The following is an 18,216-nucleotide window of genomic DNA, read 5'->3' as shown; positions in this document are numbered from 1 at the left end:
AAATTTCGACTGATTATACCGGGAAATCTGAATCTTTTTATTTCATTCCATTTCATTTTTTTTAAAAAAGAAAAGTCAAGCAATAATTTTATTCATTAGGTTATTTGTCGTACTTTCCATTTCATTATTTTGTTAGCTTCTACAATGTATTTAACTTTCATGAGAGGCAATGGGGAAGTTATTGATGCAATCAGCAGAAATTAGTTCAACAAAGATAGAGAAAGAGAACAATAGCCAAATAAAAAGAAGCTTGATTTTTAATTAGATTTCTTTCGTTCTAAATAACTAAAAAAATGACTGAAAAATAGCCCCCTCTAAAAAATTCCATTCTCCCTTTCTGTGTAACGAATCAGTATTACAGTGAATTTTTGGTGAAAAAAAATTGCTTTGGAAAATTGTTTTCTAAACGTAATAACCTTTATGAGAACAGCTATAATGCTATTAGTAGTATTTCTCCGTTCTTTTCTCGTGAATCCAAAAATACTAATATATTTCTGAAATATATGTATCCTAGGTTTAATAATAAAAAAAAAGAGTCGTTTTCTGTTCTCTGCTGTTTAAAGTTTAGTTAAGACATTAGCAAGCCATATTTCGCTATGATAATTAACATCTCATTCTTTTCAAAACGAGCAGTAAAGTAACCAAATATATCTCGGCTGTAACTATAACAAAGTCATTTTAACATCCTGAATTTTGACAAAGCTTCCTGACTTAAAATTTCTTGAATTTTCAAATTATTTATAAAAAATTGAAACTCATAAAACGATCTTGTCCTGCCTACTCGTCTGTTTGTCTGCTGAAGGTATCAAGATAGCAAGTAATAATCGGTGAGAGAAGCGAAAAGTTGATAAATGTTAGCAGAATAGGGAGAAATAATTCGTTAGAGATATTGAGATAGCGAGAAATAATTGGTGAATGATAGCGAAAAATTGATTATAGTTAACAGAATAGCGGGAACTCGATTTGATTTGTTTTCAGTTTTGCGTCCCTTTCAACAGCGAAGCTACATGAAACATGGACCTACAGCATTTAATATGGGATCCGAACCACATGAGGTCCTACCGGGAAGCGAACCCGGACTTCCCACGTCAAAGGCGCGTGCACTAACCGTTTAGTCACGAGGGAGCTCAAGAAAACACTAAATAAACAATCCTGTGTTTTAGATGCACATTTTTGCTCTTCTTTCAATGCAAGTACCTTTTCTCAATGTCATCGCCTTATTGCTTTTTTCTTGTTCCTATAGTAACGAAAGAACGAATATCGAGTGTACGCGATCATACTATTTTCGCTTCAGCTGTACTACTAGGTGAGAGCCAAGGGCACCGATTTCTCTGTAAATTTGGGGGAGCCCATTCAGATGCAGAAGGTATATATATATGAAGATTTTACGACAAATTGCACTCAAATTATGCCAAATATTGTATATTCAAATATACAATAGGGGGACCCACATGAGCTTTGGGGGGGGGGGCCCGGGCCCCCTCGTCCTCCCCAGAATCGGCGCCCTTGGTGAGAGCTATTGAGTAGAAAGTAAGAGGAAGTGACAACTGACCAATCATGACTTTCACCAATCGGTATTACTAAGTGATTTCGTGTTACAAAATTTTTCTTTATTGTTAGTGGCCAATACTTAGTTAGTTTGTACTTTAGCGTCCCGTTTTAGCACTAAGACTATATGAAACGTAGATCTACAGCTTAATGTGAGATCCGAACCACATATTATTCCACCGGGAATCGAGACCGGGAGCTGAAGGCGCATACCCCAACAATATTGCCACCTAGCTTGCTTACTTAACCGGATATGCAGCCTCACTGAAAAAATATAATAAAACATTGAAATGTTAATTGTAATCTGTTTTAACAGTTTTTCGTACTTTTAATAATATTGTATTCTGGGACTTGTTTCAGACAGACTTTTAATAAAAACCAAATCAAACCACTTGGCCTAACGGCCTATTTGTGATCCTAAGCCTGCTCCAGTGCTATCAGCTAGCGACTACGTTCAGCCTAACTGGGGAGCACGTGGTCAGCATACTGCGTTGAACGGCGCGTGAAAAGCTTTCTAGACCTAGTTTCTGTCACGTCTTGTTTTCACGCATCAGGAGCTTTCTAGACCTAGTTTCTGTCACGTCTTGTTTTCACGCATCAGGAGCTTTCTAGACCTAGTTTCTGTCACGTCTTGTTTTCACGCATCAGGAGCTTTCTAGACCTAGTTTCTGTCACGTCTTGTTTTCACGCATCAGGAGCTTTCTAGACCTAGTTTCTGTCACGTCTTGTTTTTATGCATCAAGAGCTTTCTAGACCTAGTTTCAGTCACGTCTTGTTTTCACGCATCAGGAGCTTTCTAGACCTAGTTTCTGTCACGTCTTGTTTTTACGCATCAGGAGCTTTCTAGACCTAGTTTCTGTCACGTCTTGTTTTCACGCATCAGGAGCTTTCTAGACCTAGTTTCTGTCACGTCTTGTTTTCACGCATTAGGAGCTTTCTAGACCTAGTTTCTGTCACGTCTTGTTTTCACACATCAGGAGCTTTCTAGACCTAGTTTCTGTCACGTCTTGTTTTCACGCATCAGGAGCTTTCTAGACCTAGTTTCTGTCACGTCTTGTTTTCACGCATCAGGAGCTTTCTAGACCTAGTTTCTGTCACGTCTTGTTTTCACGCATCAGGAGCTTTCTAGACCTAGTTTCTGTCACGTCTTGTTTTCACGCATCAGGAGCTTTCTAGACCTAGTTTCTGTCACGTCTTGTTTTCACGCATTAGGAGCTTTCTAGACCTAGTTTCTGTCACGTCTTGTTTTCACGCATCAGGAGCTTTCTAGACCTAGTTTCTGTCACGTCTTGTTTTCACACATCAGGATCTTTCTAGACCTAGTTTCTGTCACGTCTTGTTTTCACACATCAGGAGCTTTCTAGACCTAGTTTCTGTCACGTCTTGTTTTCACACATCAGGTGCTTTCTAGACCTAGTTTCTGTCACGTCTTGTTTTCACGCATCAGGAGCTTTCTAGACCTAGTTTCTGTCACGTCTTGTTTTCACGCATCAGGAGCTTTCTAGACCTAGTTTCTGTCACGTCTTGTTTTCACGCATCAGAAGCTTTCTAGACCTAGTTTCTGTCACGTCTTGTTTTCACACACCAGGAGCTTTCTAGACCTAGTTTCTGTCACGTCTTGTTTTCACACATCAGAAGCTTTCTAGACCTAGTTTCTGTCACGTCTTGTTTTCACACATCAGAAGCTTTCTAGACCTAGTTTCTGTCACGTCTTGTTTTCACACATCAGGAGCTTTCTAGACTTAGTTTCTGTCACGTCTTGTTTTCACGCATCAGGAGCTTTCTAGACCTAGTTTCTGTCACGTCTTGTTTTCACGCATCAGGAGCTTTCTAGACCTAGTTTCTGTCACGTCTTGTTTTCACGCATCAGAAGCTTTCTAGACCTAGTTTCTGTCACGTCTTGTTTTCACGCATCAGGAGCTTTCTAGACCTAGTTTCTGTCACGTCTTGTTTTCACGCATCAGAAGCTTTCTAGACCTAGTTTCTGTCACGTCTTGTTTTCACACATCAGAAGCTTTCTAGACCTAGTTTCTGTCACGTCTTGTTTTCACACATCAGGAGCTTTCTAGACTTAGTTTCTGTAACGTCTTGTTTTCACACATCAGGAGCTTTCTAGACCTAGTTTCTGTCACGTCTTGTTTTCACACATCAGGAGCTTTCTAGACCTAGTTTCTGTCACGTCTTGTTTTCACGCATCAGAAGCTTTCTAGACCTAGTTTCTGTCACGTCTTGTTTTCACACATCAGAAGCTTTCTAGACCTAGTTTCTGTCACGTCTTGTTTTCACACATCAGGAGCTTTCTAGACCTAGTTTCTGTCACGTCTTGTTTTCACGCATCAGGAGCTTTCTAGACCTAGTTTCTGTCATGTCTTGTTTTCACGCATCAGAAGCTTTCTAGACCTAGTTTCTGTCACGTCTTGTTTTCACGCATCAGGAGCTTTCTAGACCTAGTTTCTGTCACGTCTTGTTTTCACGCATCAGAAGCTTTCTAGACCTAGTTTCTGTCACGTCTTGTTTTCACACATCAGAAGCTTTCTAGACCTAGTTTCTGTCACTTCTTGTTTTCACACATCAGGAGCTTTCTAGACCTAGTTTCTGTCACGTCTTGTTTTCACGCATCAGGAGCTTTCTAGACCTAGTTTCTGTCACGTCTTGTTTTCACGCATCAGGAGCTTTCTAGACCTAGTTTCTGTCACGTCTTGTTTTCACGCATCAGAAGCTTTCTAGACCTAGTTTCTGTCACGTCTTGTTTTCACACACCAGGAGCTTTCTAGACCTAGTTTCTGTCACGTCTTGTTTTCACACATCAGAAGCTTTCTAGACCTAGTTTCTGTCACGTCTTGTTTTCACACATCAGAAGCTTTCTAGACCTAGTTTCTGTCACGTCTTGTTTTCACACATCAGAAGCTTTCTAGACCTAGTTTCTGTCACGTCTTGTTTTCACACATCAGAAGCTTTCTAGACCTAGTTTCTGTCACGTCTTGTTTTCACACATCAGAAGCTTTCTAGACCTAGTTTCTGTCACGTCTTGTTTTCACACATCAGAAGCTTTCTAGACCTAGTTTCTGTCACTTCTTGTTTTCACACATCAGGAGCTTTCTAGACCTAGTTTCTGTCACTTCTTGTTTTCACACATCAGGAGCTTTCTAGACCTAGTTTCTGTCACGTCTTGTTTTCACGCATCAGAAGCTTTCTAGACCTAGTTTCTGTCACGTCTTGTTTTCACACATCAGAAGCTTTCTAGACCTAGTTTCTGTCACTTCTTGTTTTCACACATCAGGAGCTTTCTAGACCTAGTTTCTGTCACGTCTTGTTTTCACACATCAGGAGCTTTCTAGACCTAGTTTCTGTCACGTCTTGTTTTCACGCATCAGGAGCTTTCTAGACCTAGTTTCTGTCACGTCTTGTTTTCACGCATCAGAAGCTTTCTAGACCTAGTTTCTGTCACGTCTTGTTTTCACACACCAGGAGCTTTCTAGACCTAGTTTCTGTCACGTCTTGTTTTCACACACCAGGAGCTTTCTAGACCTAGTTTCTGTCACGTCTTGTTTTCACACATCAGAAGCTTTCTAGACCTAGTTTCTGTCACGTCTTGTTTTCACACATCAGAAGCTTTCTAGACCTAGTTTCTGTCACGTCTTGTTTTCACACATCAGAAGCTTTCTAGACCTAGTTTCTGTCACGTCTTGTTTTCACACATCAGAAGCTTTCTAGACCTAGTTTCTGTCACGTCTTGTTTTCACACATCAGAAGCTTTCTAGACCTAGTTTCTGTCACGTCTTGTTTTCACACATCAGAAGCTTTCTAGACCTAGTTTCTGTCACGTCTTGTTTTCACGCATCAGAAGCTTTCTAGACCTAGTTTCTGTCACGTCTTGTTTTCACACATCAGAAGCTTTCTAGACCTAGTTTCTGTCACGTCTTGTTTTCACACATCAGAAGCTTTCTAGACCTAGTTTCTGTCACTTCTTGTTTTCACGCATCAGGAGCTTTCTAGACCTAGTTTCTGTCACGTCTTGTTTTCACGCATCAGGAGCTTTCTAGACCTAGTTTCTGTCACGTCTTGTTTTCACGCATCAGGAGCTTTCTAGACCTAGTTTCTGTCACGTCTTGTTTTCACGCATCAGGAGCTTTCTAGACCTAGTTTCTGTCACGTCTTGTTTTCACACATCAGGAGCTTTCTAGACCTAGTTTCTGTCACGTCTTGTTTTCACACATCAGGAGCTTTCTAGACCTAGTTTCTGTCACGTCTTGTTTTCACACATCAGGAGCTTTCTAGACCTAGTTTCTGTCACGTCTTGTTTTCACGCATCAGGAGCTTTCTAGACCTAGTTTCTGTCACGTCTTGTTTTCACACATCAGGAGCTTTCTAGACCTAGTTTCTGTCACGTCTTGTTTTCACACATCAGGAGCTTTCTAGACCTAGTTTCTGTCACGTCTTGTTTTCACACATCAGGAGCTTTCTAGACCTAGTTTCTGTCACGTCTTGTTTTCACACATCAGGAGCTTTCTAGACCTAGTTTCTGTCACGTCTTGTTTTCACACATCAGGAGCTTTCTAGACCTAGTTTCTGTCACGTCTTGTTTTCACACATCAGGAGCTTTCTAGACCTAGTTTCTGTCACGTCTTGTTTTCACACATCAGGAGCTTTCTAGACCTAGTTTCTGTCACGTCTTGTTTTCACACATCAGAAGCTTTCTAGACCTAGTTTCTGTCACTTCTTGTTTTCACACATCAGGAGCTTTCTAGACCTAGTTTCTGTCACGTCTTGTTTTCACACATCAGGAGCTTTCTAGACCTAGTTTCTGTCACGTCTTGTTTTCACACATCAGGTGCTTTCTAGACCTAGTTTCTGTCACGTCTTGTTTTCACACATCAGGAGCTTTCTAGACCTAGTTTCTGTCACGTCTTGTTTTCACACATCAGGAGCTTTCTAGACCTAGTTTCTGTCACGTCTTGTTTTCACACATCAGAAGCTTTCTAGACCTAGTTTCTGTCACGTCTTGTTTTCACACATCAGGAGCTTTCTAGACCTAGTTTCTGTCACGTCTTGTTTTCACACATCAGGAGCTTTCTAGACCTAGTTTCTGTCACGTCTTGTTTTCACACATCAGGAGCTTTCTAGACCTAGTTTCTGTCACGTCTTGTTTTCACACATCAGAAGCTTTCTAGACCTAGTTTCTGTCACTTCTTGTTTTCACACATCAGGAGCTTTCTAGACCTAGTTTCTGTCACTTCTTGTTTTCACACATCAGGAGCTTTCTAGACCTAGTTTCTGTCACGTCTTGTTTTCACACATCAGGAGCTTTCTAGACCTAGTTTCTGTCACGTCTTGTTTTCACACATCAGGAGCTTTCTAGACCTAGTTTCTGTCACGTCTTGTTTTCACGTGATTCCCCAATTTGCCTCACGACGCTGGGTGGACGCCGAAAATTGGCAAGCATCGGCCAGGAATCGAACCCGGGACCACGCCGACATGAGTTCAAAGTTCTTAACTCTAGACTATGGTGCCCCCCATCCCAAAACAGACTTTTAATAAATAAGATAATTTTGCTCCTTACATATGATGAAATTAGCTTTGGTAGTGCTGGTATGACTTTTTACATTTGAAATTTGCACTTTTTGTCCAAAATTATACATCTTTTTGTGCATCTTTTTAACCTAAAATTCCTATCTCTCATAATGAAACACTCCAAATGCCTTTTTAGTCTTAATCCATTTTCTTCATTAATCCCCTTCCCCACTAAATCTCCTTTGAAGTACATGTTACAATAGTACTGTTTAAAATAATAAAAAAAATACAGTTTTAAAATCTAATTGCATTTGTTCATTTCCCAAGAATTGGGAAATGAACAAATCCCGTACAACCATCATAACACATAGTACAATAGAAACATTGGCACTGAAGCCATGTAGCATATAATGTACCAGGGAATCTCAACAAAGAGAAATACTGCAGTAACAACATTCAGATTGTAGTTTATTTTCTCTCTTATAGTACTTTTTTTGGTCCCTTTTGAAACAAAAGAAAGTCGAAAAACAAGCAACGCTAAATTTAATACATGACGTAGAAAGTGAAATACACAGTGTATAGTGGTGGTGGAAACTCAGTTTATCAGAAGAACACAGACAAATTGAATTTTTACCTTCTTTTTTTTCCAATGAAACAAAAACAGTTGAGTTTTGTTCTCTATGAAAATACTGATTGTTATTTTCTCTCTTTTTTAAAGAAAAAAGAGAAAAAAGTATGGAATGGCTGCACAATTAGATATTGAGTACTGTAACTCATTTTTTTTTAAAAAAAATGAAAAATAGAAGAAAAACGGGCTTTTGTTCCATTAAAAATGCATGAAATTTACTGATTCTCCTTCTTTTTTGTTTCTTGTTTTGTTTATTTACGGAATTTCTTTCAATTTCTGGATACATAAAGTATTAAGTGTAGTCTTGTTCAAAAATACAGATTATCTCTCTGTCACAGAAAGGGTATATCATTTCACCCTGGACAGGATTATATATTTTAAAAGACAAAGACTTCAAAGGATCAATAAACGATTACTATTTATTTGAGTTCATTATATTTATGAAAAACAACAATAACGACACCAAAGGACGTCATGACGACGAACCTCCCCGATGATGATGACTACCGTTAAACATATATACAGTATGTAATGTAGGTAAAGTGGAAATGGAATCTTCCAGTTTAACGTCCCACGATTATGCCAGTTTGACTAAGGGAAACAGATGATTAAGGTAAGTGAATAGTTATGGAAGAATTGGTGGAATGAGATGTGGGAGGAAACGGGAGTACCCTGATAAAAAACCACGGACACGATGTTGTTCACCACAAACTTACTTGGACGGGGATCGAACCAAGAACCTTACGCACCGTGAGCACACTTAGAGGTAGAGGTAAGCGCACTTACCCCTGAGCCACCGTGACCTTCTAATGTAGGTGAAAGTTATATAAAATTATCCTTTTCGCTATACAAAATTGCCGTCCCCTCGCCTCGCAGCTTGCTTCCCACCAAGAAATTAAAGCTGACATAGTCACTGGTAAGAACACAGGGTTACCTAACGGGAAGTAATGTTACGTTTCTTGAACAAGACTGTGATAAATATAGGAGGACCCGCAAAGCTTGAAGCTGAAGGGAATAGACAAAAAATCGACTTTTTCAAGTAATCAAGTGTTCGAATTATCAAGATGCCCACAACAAAAATTCGAGATACTGAGGGTGTGAGTTCCATATTAAGAGTAGCTATATAACCTCTATAACTCGACGATTTATTCGTTCAACCTCTAGAACTTAAAGTTGTCGGAGTTCCTTAAATTAAATGAAATGGCTAGTAAAAAATAAAATACTTGTACATGTATTGTGTTGGAATTAGGGGCTTTCATGTCTAGACATGATTAAAACACAATTACAATCTAGATAGATAGGTAGATAGATGTTTAACATTTTTTATGTTTTAAAATTTACACAAATATTACACTTTTTAACAGTTCATTACTGTTAAAAGTGGTAGATCTGTTTCCAGCACCTCTGCACAACCTTCGCGATGTAAGAGCCTACCTTGACGAACACATACTGAACAGATGAATAGGACTAAGAGGTAGTATCGAGTACCCTCCACACTCGAACAGATTTGACCCCGATGATTTTTTTTTTTTTTTTCATTTTTGTGGGAACATGTCAAGCACAATATTTATAGCAGAAGACCAGCTACAGTCAATTAGTAGAAATCAGTCATTGATAACGAATGTGCCAAAATACCAATTATAACGATTATGTACGTTTCGGATTTCATCCATCAGTGTTATCAGCTGTGTCTGGACTAGGGATGGCCAATTCCGGAATCTGGAAAGTGAAATCGGAAAATTCCGGATTTCAGAAAACTCCGATTTCGAAAAAAATCCGAAATTTTTCCGAATTTCGGAATTATCCGAAATCGGGAAAGTAGAATTTCCGGTTCCGGAAAATTTTGGCCATTTCTGAGAAAGTCTGGACCACAATAGCAAATAATTTGATTACTTTCGATAAATGGCTGGTTTCTACATTTGTTTATACTACATATGAATTTTGAAACTTTTCCGTATCATAATAATTATCAGTCATTCAAACGGTGTATAAATTTTTTTTGGAGACAGTTACACATATATAATATACATTTAGCTGACACCAAGATACGGACAATCAAAAATCAGTTCCCCATATATTCTCATGGAGGTATATATGGATATCATCCTTGTTTGATAGACTGGCCGCAATGAGGTTAAGTTCAGCGGGTTAGTATAATGCTCTGGATGGAAAATACTAATCTGTCTGTATTGAATTCAGAGCTAAGATGCAACTAAATGACTGTCTCCTTGAGAAAATGAAATGAAATGAAATCTTTGAGTTTTACGTCCCTCGTTTATGCCGGTTAGGCTAAAGGAGAAGGTAATGATGAATAATGAATGAAATGGTGGAATGAAGAAAGTTTGAGGAAACGGGAGAACCCCGAGGAAACCCACGCACACGGTGTTTGTCCACAACAAATTTCACTTGGCGGGGGCTTGGGATCGAATCCGGAACTCCAAGCACCAGAGGTGAACGCTCTATCACTGAGCCACTGCAGCCCACTGTCTCCTTGAGGTCAAATATAAAGACTTATAATAGTTTCTACTTTGAAATATTTATTCATCTTAGAAGTGTATTTTATTTGAAGGATTTAGGATTTAGGAATTAGATTTCTGGGCTTTCGGTATCAATGGCCATGTTAGCCCGTCACATATGAGTCATGACGTCTGTCGGTGATCACACTATCCGAGTAAAGAGAGGGAAAAAAGAATTGGGAAAGGAAGGAAGCGGCGTGGAAGCTATATGTTAGGTACCATCCCGGCATTTGCCTGGTGTTGCAAACCCAGGGAAATCTCACTCAGGATGGCTTGCCTGAAAAAGCTTTTGCACTCTTACTTTATTTCAAGTAATATGCTTTATTTAACTTATTATTACTTATATGTCAAATTTAATTTATTAAAAAAAATGGTTTTCAAGAGAAACTAAACCAAACTCTTTCACGTGGTCCATACTGTAACACGGCTACTTGCTTATATTTAAATATACAGAGTAAGGAAAGACCAAAATAAGATCAATTTCAAATTTAATTGCAATCTTTTCAAAGTTAATGCTCATTCCAACCTTTACCTCGACATTTTTTAAAGCATAATTTGGATATGCTATGAAGATTGAAATAGCCTACTTGCGATATCTTACAAATTGTCGATTGCAGGTATAGTGTTTTTCTTTTTCTTTTACCACAGTGGCTGCCGGTTTCTCGTTTAAAGCAGGAACGATCTCATCTCCACTAAGTAGAAATAAGCTTCCATTTTAGATTATTTGCTTGTATGTATGGTGTTCGTGCTTAAACTTTGATCTCCAACTAGATTTTCCTTCCGACTCGTTAAAGGTTTAATATGGCGAAAAGCACTCCTTGAGTAGGAGGCGTTTGCTTTGCGGAATATCAATAAGATATATGTCGGCCAGACAGAACGAAAACCATTTTCTAAGAACATTTCACTGAATCAAGACGAAAATTAGACTCAGAAGTGAATTTAAATCAGAACGAATATATATATATATATATATATATATATATATATATATATATATATATATATATATATATATATATATATATATATATATATATATAATATATATATATTAATATGTATGTATAATTCGTTTTGATGGGATTATTTACTACCTCAAAGCGTAAGAATCTTCACATCGCTTACTATCAGTGGCGTAGCGTGTTTTCCTAAATTCAAAATACAGTAAGTTTCGAACTTCGCCCAACTTTGGTAAGTCGATTTGGTCGTAAATCCTCTAGATGGTAATATAGTATACAGCACAATACAAAATAAAATCGGACAAAGACAGTAAAGAGGATCAAGCGCACCGTTATTTGTTCAGATGTTATTAGGCCGACATTATTAACGAATTAATCCAGAATAGTTCGTTAATAGGTATGACTTGTAAGAAGAAACAAAAACAGAATTCAAAATTTTGCTTACAAGCATATTATGGGATATAGATAACCACCGTTAAAGCACCGTTACCCGTTATGATTTTAAACGGATTTGGCTCCGTTAAAGAAGTTGGATCCGTTAGTAAATTCTTTAAACAATCCCAACTGAAAAACAGAATTAAAGAAAATTTCCTAACCTTCAAGAATTATCGTGCGAAGTACTGTAATGGACAGACTAAAATAGTAACAATATAAACTCACTGCCTGATCCTAATTCTATTTTGATCAATTGTCACCCAACGATTTAGGGCGTGCTTATACTGGATCGTACAAACTTTCTGTTGTACAAATTCTCACGAACAAAAAGGAAATAAGTAATTTATTCTCAAATATGCGATTATCACTTTAGTCCTTTTTCACATGAATAAGCGTCTGTGGATATCAACTAATTTGTTTAATTAGTGAGAATTCGCAGAATCAAATTTTGGAAGGATTCTGATTCAGTGATGGATCTAGAAGATAAAACTACTTACTGTAATAGAGGATTGGACTCGAAGATTAAATCTATTTTTAGGATATTGAATCCATATTAGAATATCTCTTCCTATCTTTTATAATTTATTCATTATAATGATCAGTCTTCAAAGCGGAAATTTTAGATTTTCACCATCTTAAGAGGTGAAGATGAATCTTAAACTTGAGACACTTGATCCATGTTAACAAGCAACGCTCGCTAACTTACTGTTTTTACTTTATGAAGATTAATATTGTAAGAATATTGTAATATTGTAACTACATATGTATTGCAAGCAACATGTTTACGTTAGAAACACGTGTTTTTACAATTAGAAACAAACATTAGCAGGCGACGGAAGGAGACTACACCACCGGGAAGAAACGAAGCGAATTCGGAAAACTACGAAGAAAGTCGATTCCCCTACATGGGTCCACCCTCCAAGAAGATGGCTATAAAAGCGAACGACGAGAGGAGGAAATTATCAGTTCTGTGCTGATCACTCACCCACCAAAGCCTTCTGCCGAGGCCGACATGGGCTACGTAGGCGTCTTCTGATACCTACTCCTGAGGCTGCCATGAGCTACGGAGTATAATTGATCATTATCTGAGGCCGCTGTGGGCTAAGGCAAATATACTTTATTCCGAGGCCATATAGTGCGCTGAGGAACTTTAGGCCTTATTGTACACTGGAAATATTTGGAGACTTAAAGCAAAGACTTACAAGAACGTTGTTAAAGTTTTTATAAGACGTTCTTTCCATAATAAAAAGGTGAAGGGTTAAAATGGTTGCTTTTTACCATCACTTCCAATTTAAATAGAGGATTAATGGATGAGACAGAACCTATCTTTGGAACGGTGAATCAATTCCACAAATCCACTTCTTGCTATCTTTTATCGTTTATGCTTATATAGTTATCGACAGACAGACGGACACAGCCGTTCGATAAGAGTTTTTCCTCATTTAGGGATGTTGTAATTTGAAAATCCAAAAAGTTTCATATGTCGTGTATATAATTATGCAATTATGTAGGAAAAGTTTAGAGGATTGTAGAAATAAATGTAACTTTTGGAACATTCTAGAAGGATTAAACAGTTTTTTTCTCCCTTCGTCACCTTTTTCTTCTATCTGGTAAAAGCAACCGTGTCGAAATTGAGAGAGAGACAGTACACAGCTTTTGTGATTTTTTCTCTCCTCTTCTTTTCTTTCCCAATCCTTGCATAAAGTGACTCCAGAAAAGAGAAGAGAAGCAAGACGACTAGTGTCTTGATGATGAATAAAACATGGCGGAAAGGGAAAAGGATTTAAACTCTTCCGTTATATATAAAAAAGATTCTTTGCTCCCTCGAAGCTAGTAGCTATCTGGAGAGACCCAGTCGCGCATTCACATGTGCGAATAAAGGAGAAAGAAAACGAAACGAAGGACAGAGGAGATAAAGCAAAGCTAAACAACAAGATAAAACCTCTTCGAAGTGAGTATATCTTTTGCTCCTCAGATCCTTTTTTTGGGGGTGGGCGGGGGCAGGGAGAGATGCTCATTCAGGGAGTCCCACTGAATACGTCAAACTCTCTTGCAACTACTTTCGGAATTATCTCCACGGGAATTGACATCAGTGAGATACGCATGCATTTTCTACAGAAAACAATCAAATCTTGTTTCACCATTTTTTTCCGTTAGCTTATTCATTCAAATTTGTACTTCATCTTTAAAACTATTCTAAACTACTTCGTGTACTTTTCTTATAGCTTTAGTTTCACTTTTTTCTGTTTTGCACCCTTAATCTTTCACGAATATTAATGGATGTATGGAAGTAAACATTTGTTAAATAAAACATAATTTCCTAGTTCTTATATGGATGATGTTCTAATTCTAATTGTAAAACTACGATATTATTCCTCTATAGCCTTCTCTGGTTAAGTAAATTGAGTTTAATTTTTCTATTATTATTATTATTATTATTATTATTATTATTATTATTATTATTATTATTATTATTATTATTATTATTATTATTAATGAATATACCCTATTCCTACACAGTAAAAAATGAATATTTTTGTCATCATGATCTTTTAACAGATCTGGATCAGAATTGACAGCTACCTGATTGTTGCTAATTGTTTCATTTTTGTACAACATTGTTTTCTGGTCTAATTTACTGGCGTAAAAACCCGCAAACACACCTCATGAGAATGTAGCAAAAAAGTCGCCGCTAGTTGGCAGCACAATGCAACGCATTATCACTATCAAATGTTCCGTATGTAATGTGACTGAAGGTGAATATTGCAGTGAAGTATAAACAAAAATAGATGGCGAACTAAAGTCGAATTCGGTAGCCAAAGGCTAAAACTACCAGTTCCATTAAAGTCGAGTTTATCAGCAAAGGAGTTAATACTCATAATTATGCAACTATTCAATTTAGCTCTTTGCTAAGCTCAAATCATTAAGTTAACATGACACCAGCTACTTCTAGCGCCAGAGATACTTCGATGTGCTTTCACTTTGGGGAACCCTTCTGCCATTAAACAATTCAACTTGAAGGATGTTGTGTTTAGTTTTAGACATTAGCAATAATATCATATTTTATGTGAACAGAAAATAATAACTTGAAGATTAAATAAAGATATAAATTGACATAGTCACTTTCTTTTACAGATTATATTTTATTCTAATGAAGATTACAATTATAATAAAAAGGAATAATACAGTTTTAGGGGGTATTTCTAGCGATTGCATACATGTAACATATATATCAATTAACTCCTCTTGACCAAGGAAAGCAAACTGTACCGGAATTGCTCATTTCCGGTTCACGGTACGTAATACAATTTTCGGGAGTAGGGTGCTTCCAACGAGTGCACATATGCAACGTATATATTAATCAACTCATCTTGATAAAGGAAAGCTTCGGTACCGGAATTGGTCATTTCTGGGCAACTACTTTCGGTATACGGTATCTAATACGGTTTTCGGGCGTGGGGTATTTCCAACGATTCCACACATACAATATATATATATATATATATATATATATATATATATATATATATATATATATATATATATATATATCAACTCGTAAGAATCGGTACCGGAATTAGTCCCTTCCGGTATATAGTATCTAATACAGTTTTCGTCGGAAGTGTTTCTAGTGATTGGACACATGCAATGTACACGACAAATGAAAGCGATCAGTAACATATGTTGCATGTATGCAATAGCTGGAAACACTCTACCTCGGAAACTGTATTAGATAGCGTGTTCTGAAAATGGTCGAACGAAAGTGACCCATTCTGGAACCGATTGCTTTATGTCGTCAAGACGAGTTGATTAATACGAGTTTAGTTTTGTTCATTGGAGTCATAACAACTTTTCGTCGTTTGAACGTTATTTGTATACCAAACATGTATATTTACCACAAACGACCGATGCTTATGCAACCATCTCATCACTTTTGTTTGACAGTACAGCCTATATTTTCCCACCCAAAAAGAACACTCAAGATGTGTAGTTGGGTGTAAACAAAGGTAGGCGGCCGAGAAGATGCTAGAGCAGCGTTACTCAACCTTTTTCAACTTGCGGCACACTATGAGTGGAACTTGAATTCTCGCGGCACACTCATAGATTTTATGATTTTTAAATATAAAATACCATGGTATCTTTTTCTGTGATTATTGATCTCCTTACAGAGAAGAAAGCTCCATCAATGGTTTTCCACCATGGTAAATCTTCATGCTTAGAAAACAATCGCAATTGCAATGAAATATTGAACTTAGGTTTTTAAAAATACGCTTTCTTTTTCGAAAACTGCATCCAAACTTTCACTGACAAGGAAGATCACTAAATAACGAACGAACAAACAAATTTCTTTTACTTTTAAAACACAAATGTAGGTAATTCGTATGCATGTTTGTTTTGTCGAAAGGATTGAATATTTTAAAATTTAAAGTTACGAAATAGTCTGCAACAATAGAGAAGGAATAATGGTCATAACGTCATAACCATGATAACAAATACCTTTTTCAATATTAAAAATATACAGAAAAGTAACGCCGTATGAAACTTAAAACTGTAGATTCATATTAGAGGTTCATAGTAATGTGAAATATAAATATACATTTTTTTCCTATGTCCTGCAATTTAATTGCTCTAGAATTAATAATTTTGTTTCGATTTACTTGCGGCACACCGTCGGCCCATTCACGACACACCATTGTGCCGCGGCACACCGATTGGGAAACGCTGTGCTAGATTATGTATCAATCAGTACTACTGTATATGTTGCATATATACAATTACTGGAAATATTCCACCTCGGAAACTGTATTATTCCATGATAAAACGGTTAGTTCAACATTCCGTAATTTTGCCTCTAAGTTGAAAAGGGCGAATGATCAATGGAAGAAGAAAAAACACAACAGCGAGAAAGAAAGAAAGAAAGGGAAAACGTAAAAACCGAAAACCACGATGTAAATCATAAACTTCGAAGTGGGGGTAATACTAAAACCTTTGAACTAGGTGACCTCTCTATCACTAATTCACCTCAGATCTCAGAAAGGTTATCAGCATGATTGTCTATATTGCAATAATAGTGCTAGTTATCAGTTCTGTGATTTGTCCATAAAAGACACTTATTGTCCACGAAAGAACGAAGAAGGCTACCGCATACAATATTATAGATTTGTTTATGATTACAAGGAACATATACTGTATAACTAGTAGTTATATCAGCAGCATGGATGCTATTGTGTGATCTTGGTTCATAAAAATAAATGCGTTTTTAGAACAAAACACATTTATGAGCGTATTCTTTATTAATGTACACAGTCTGACTGTACGGACTGTAATGTACAGTATAATGTAATAATACAGGCAGTAACGTCATTTTAAAGCTTGCTTCGATGAGGGGAGGGGGGATAGGGAAACAAGATCTCTACCGATATTTTTCATTAGTATATATACTGTTATTGATTTCGTTTGTAAAATTGATTAATAATTTTTTTTTTAACTAGGAGGATTAGAGCTATGTCCTCTTTGCCTTATGCCTTAATCCCAAGTTGGAGGAAAGGTTTCAGCTAATTAATAAGCTTGTAAATTAAACTCTAAACATAATTTATACCGGAATATACTTTCAACTAAAAGGAATTGTGGTGAACGCCAAAAGAACTAGCGAATCATTCTATGGCTGTAACTCTATACGATATACTGCACTTTTACAGAAATAAAAGTCTGTCAAGCTCATTCCAGTGGTCGGTGGTGTCTAGCCACTCAACTCAACGTTCCAGGACATGAGATGGACATTTGAGAAAAAAAAGATCTTTCGTCTCCAATTTCAAAACGCAGAGGAGTAGGAGTAACAGCGACCAATAAGAGCAAACTCTAGCATCTTCTCGGCCGCCTACCTTTGCTTACACCCAACCACTCATCTTGCGTGTTCTTTTTGGATGGGAAAATATAGGCTGTACTGTCAAACAGAAGTGATGGGATGGTTGCATAAGCATCGGTCGTTTGTGATAAATATACATGTTTGATATACAAAATAACGTTGAAACGACGAAAAGTTATGACTCGAATGAACAAAACTGTGTCAAGCGGTGAAGTTGAATGGGGTAAAAAAAAAAAAAAGTAAAACAGATTACTAGTACGTGGCTAATGAAATGCAAAATGTTAACGACAAATAAAACCAATTTCGAAATACATATTTACGGGAAGAGAGAGAGAGAGAGAGAGAAGGTGAGAGAAGCATTTTTTAAAAATTTTCTAATCCTTATGAAGACTTGCGAAACAAAAAGTAGCAGTGTCACGTGTACACAATATCAAAGAGTAGAAAAGTGTTTGGAACCGAAAGCAGTAGTAGTAGATTTGCACTATTTTAGGACTTACAGAGAGCTTAAGGTTGGGATAAAATATATTCTTGACACCCACCTGCGATTAAACAGATACCACACTATTTCCTAACAAAAGTTGGAATGCTTCTTTTGGAAGTTGTATGATCAGAATTGGGTAGTTAAAACTAATAAAACAAGTTTTCTACAGGACGTGTAAAATATATGAACTACGTGAAAAACATACTAAACTAGCAGAAGTCTACACACTAAAACAAAACTTTAATCGCTCTGTTTACTCTTTGGGTTGGCAC

Source organism: Thermobia domestica, chromosome 12 (genome assembly GCF_964235325.1).
Source record: "Thermobia domestica chromosome 12, izTheDome1.hap1.1, whole genome shotgun sequence".
Taxonomy (NCBI): Eukaryota; Metazoa; Arthropoda; class Insecta; order Zygentoma; family Lepismatidae; genus Thermobia; species Thermobia domestica.
Note: the sequence above shows the minus strand (reverse complement) of the source record.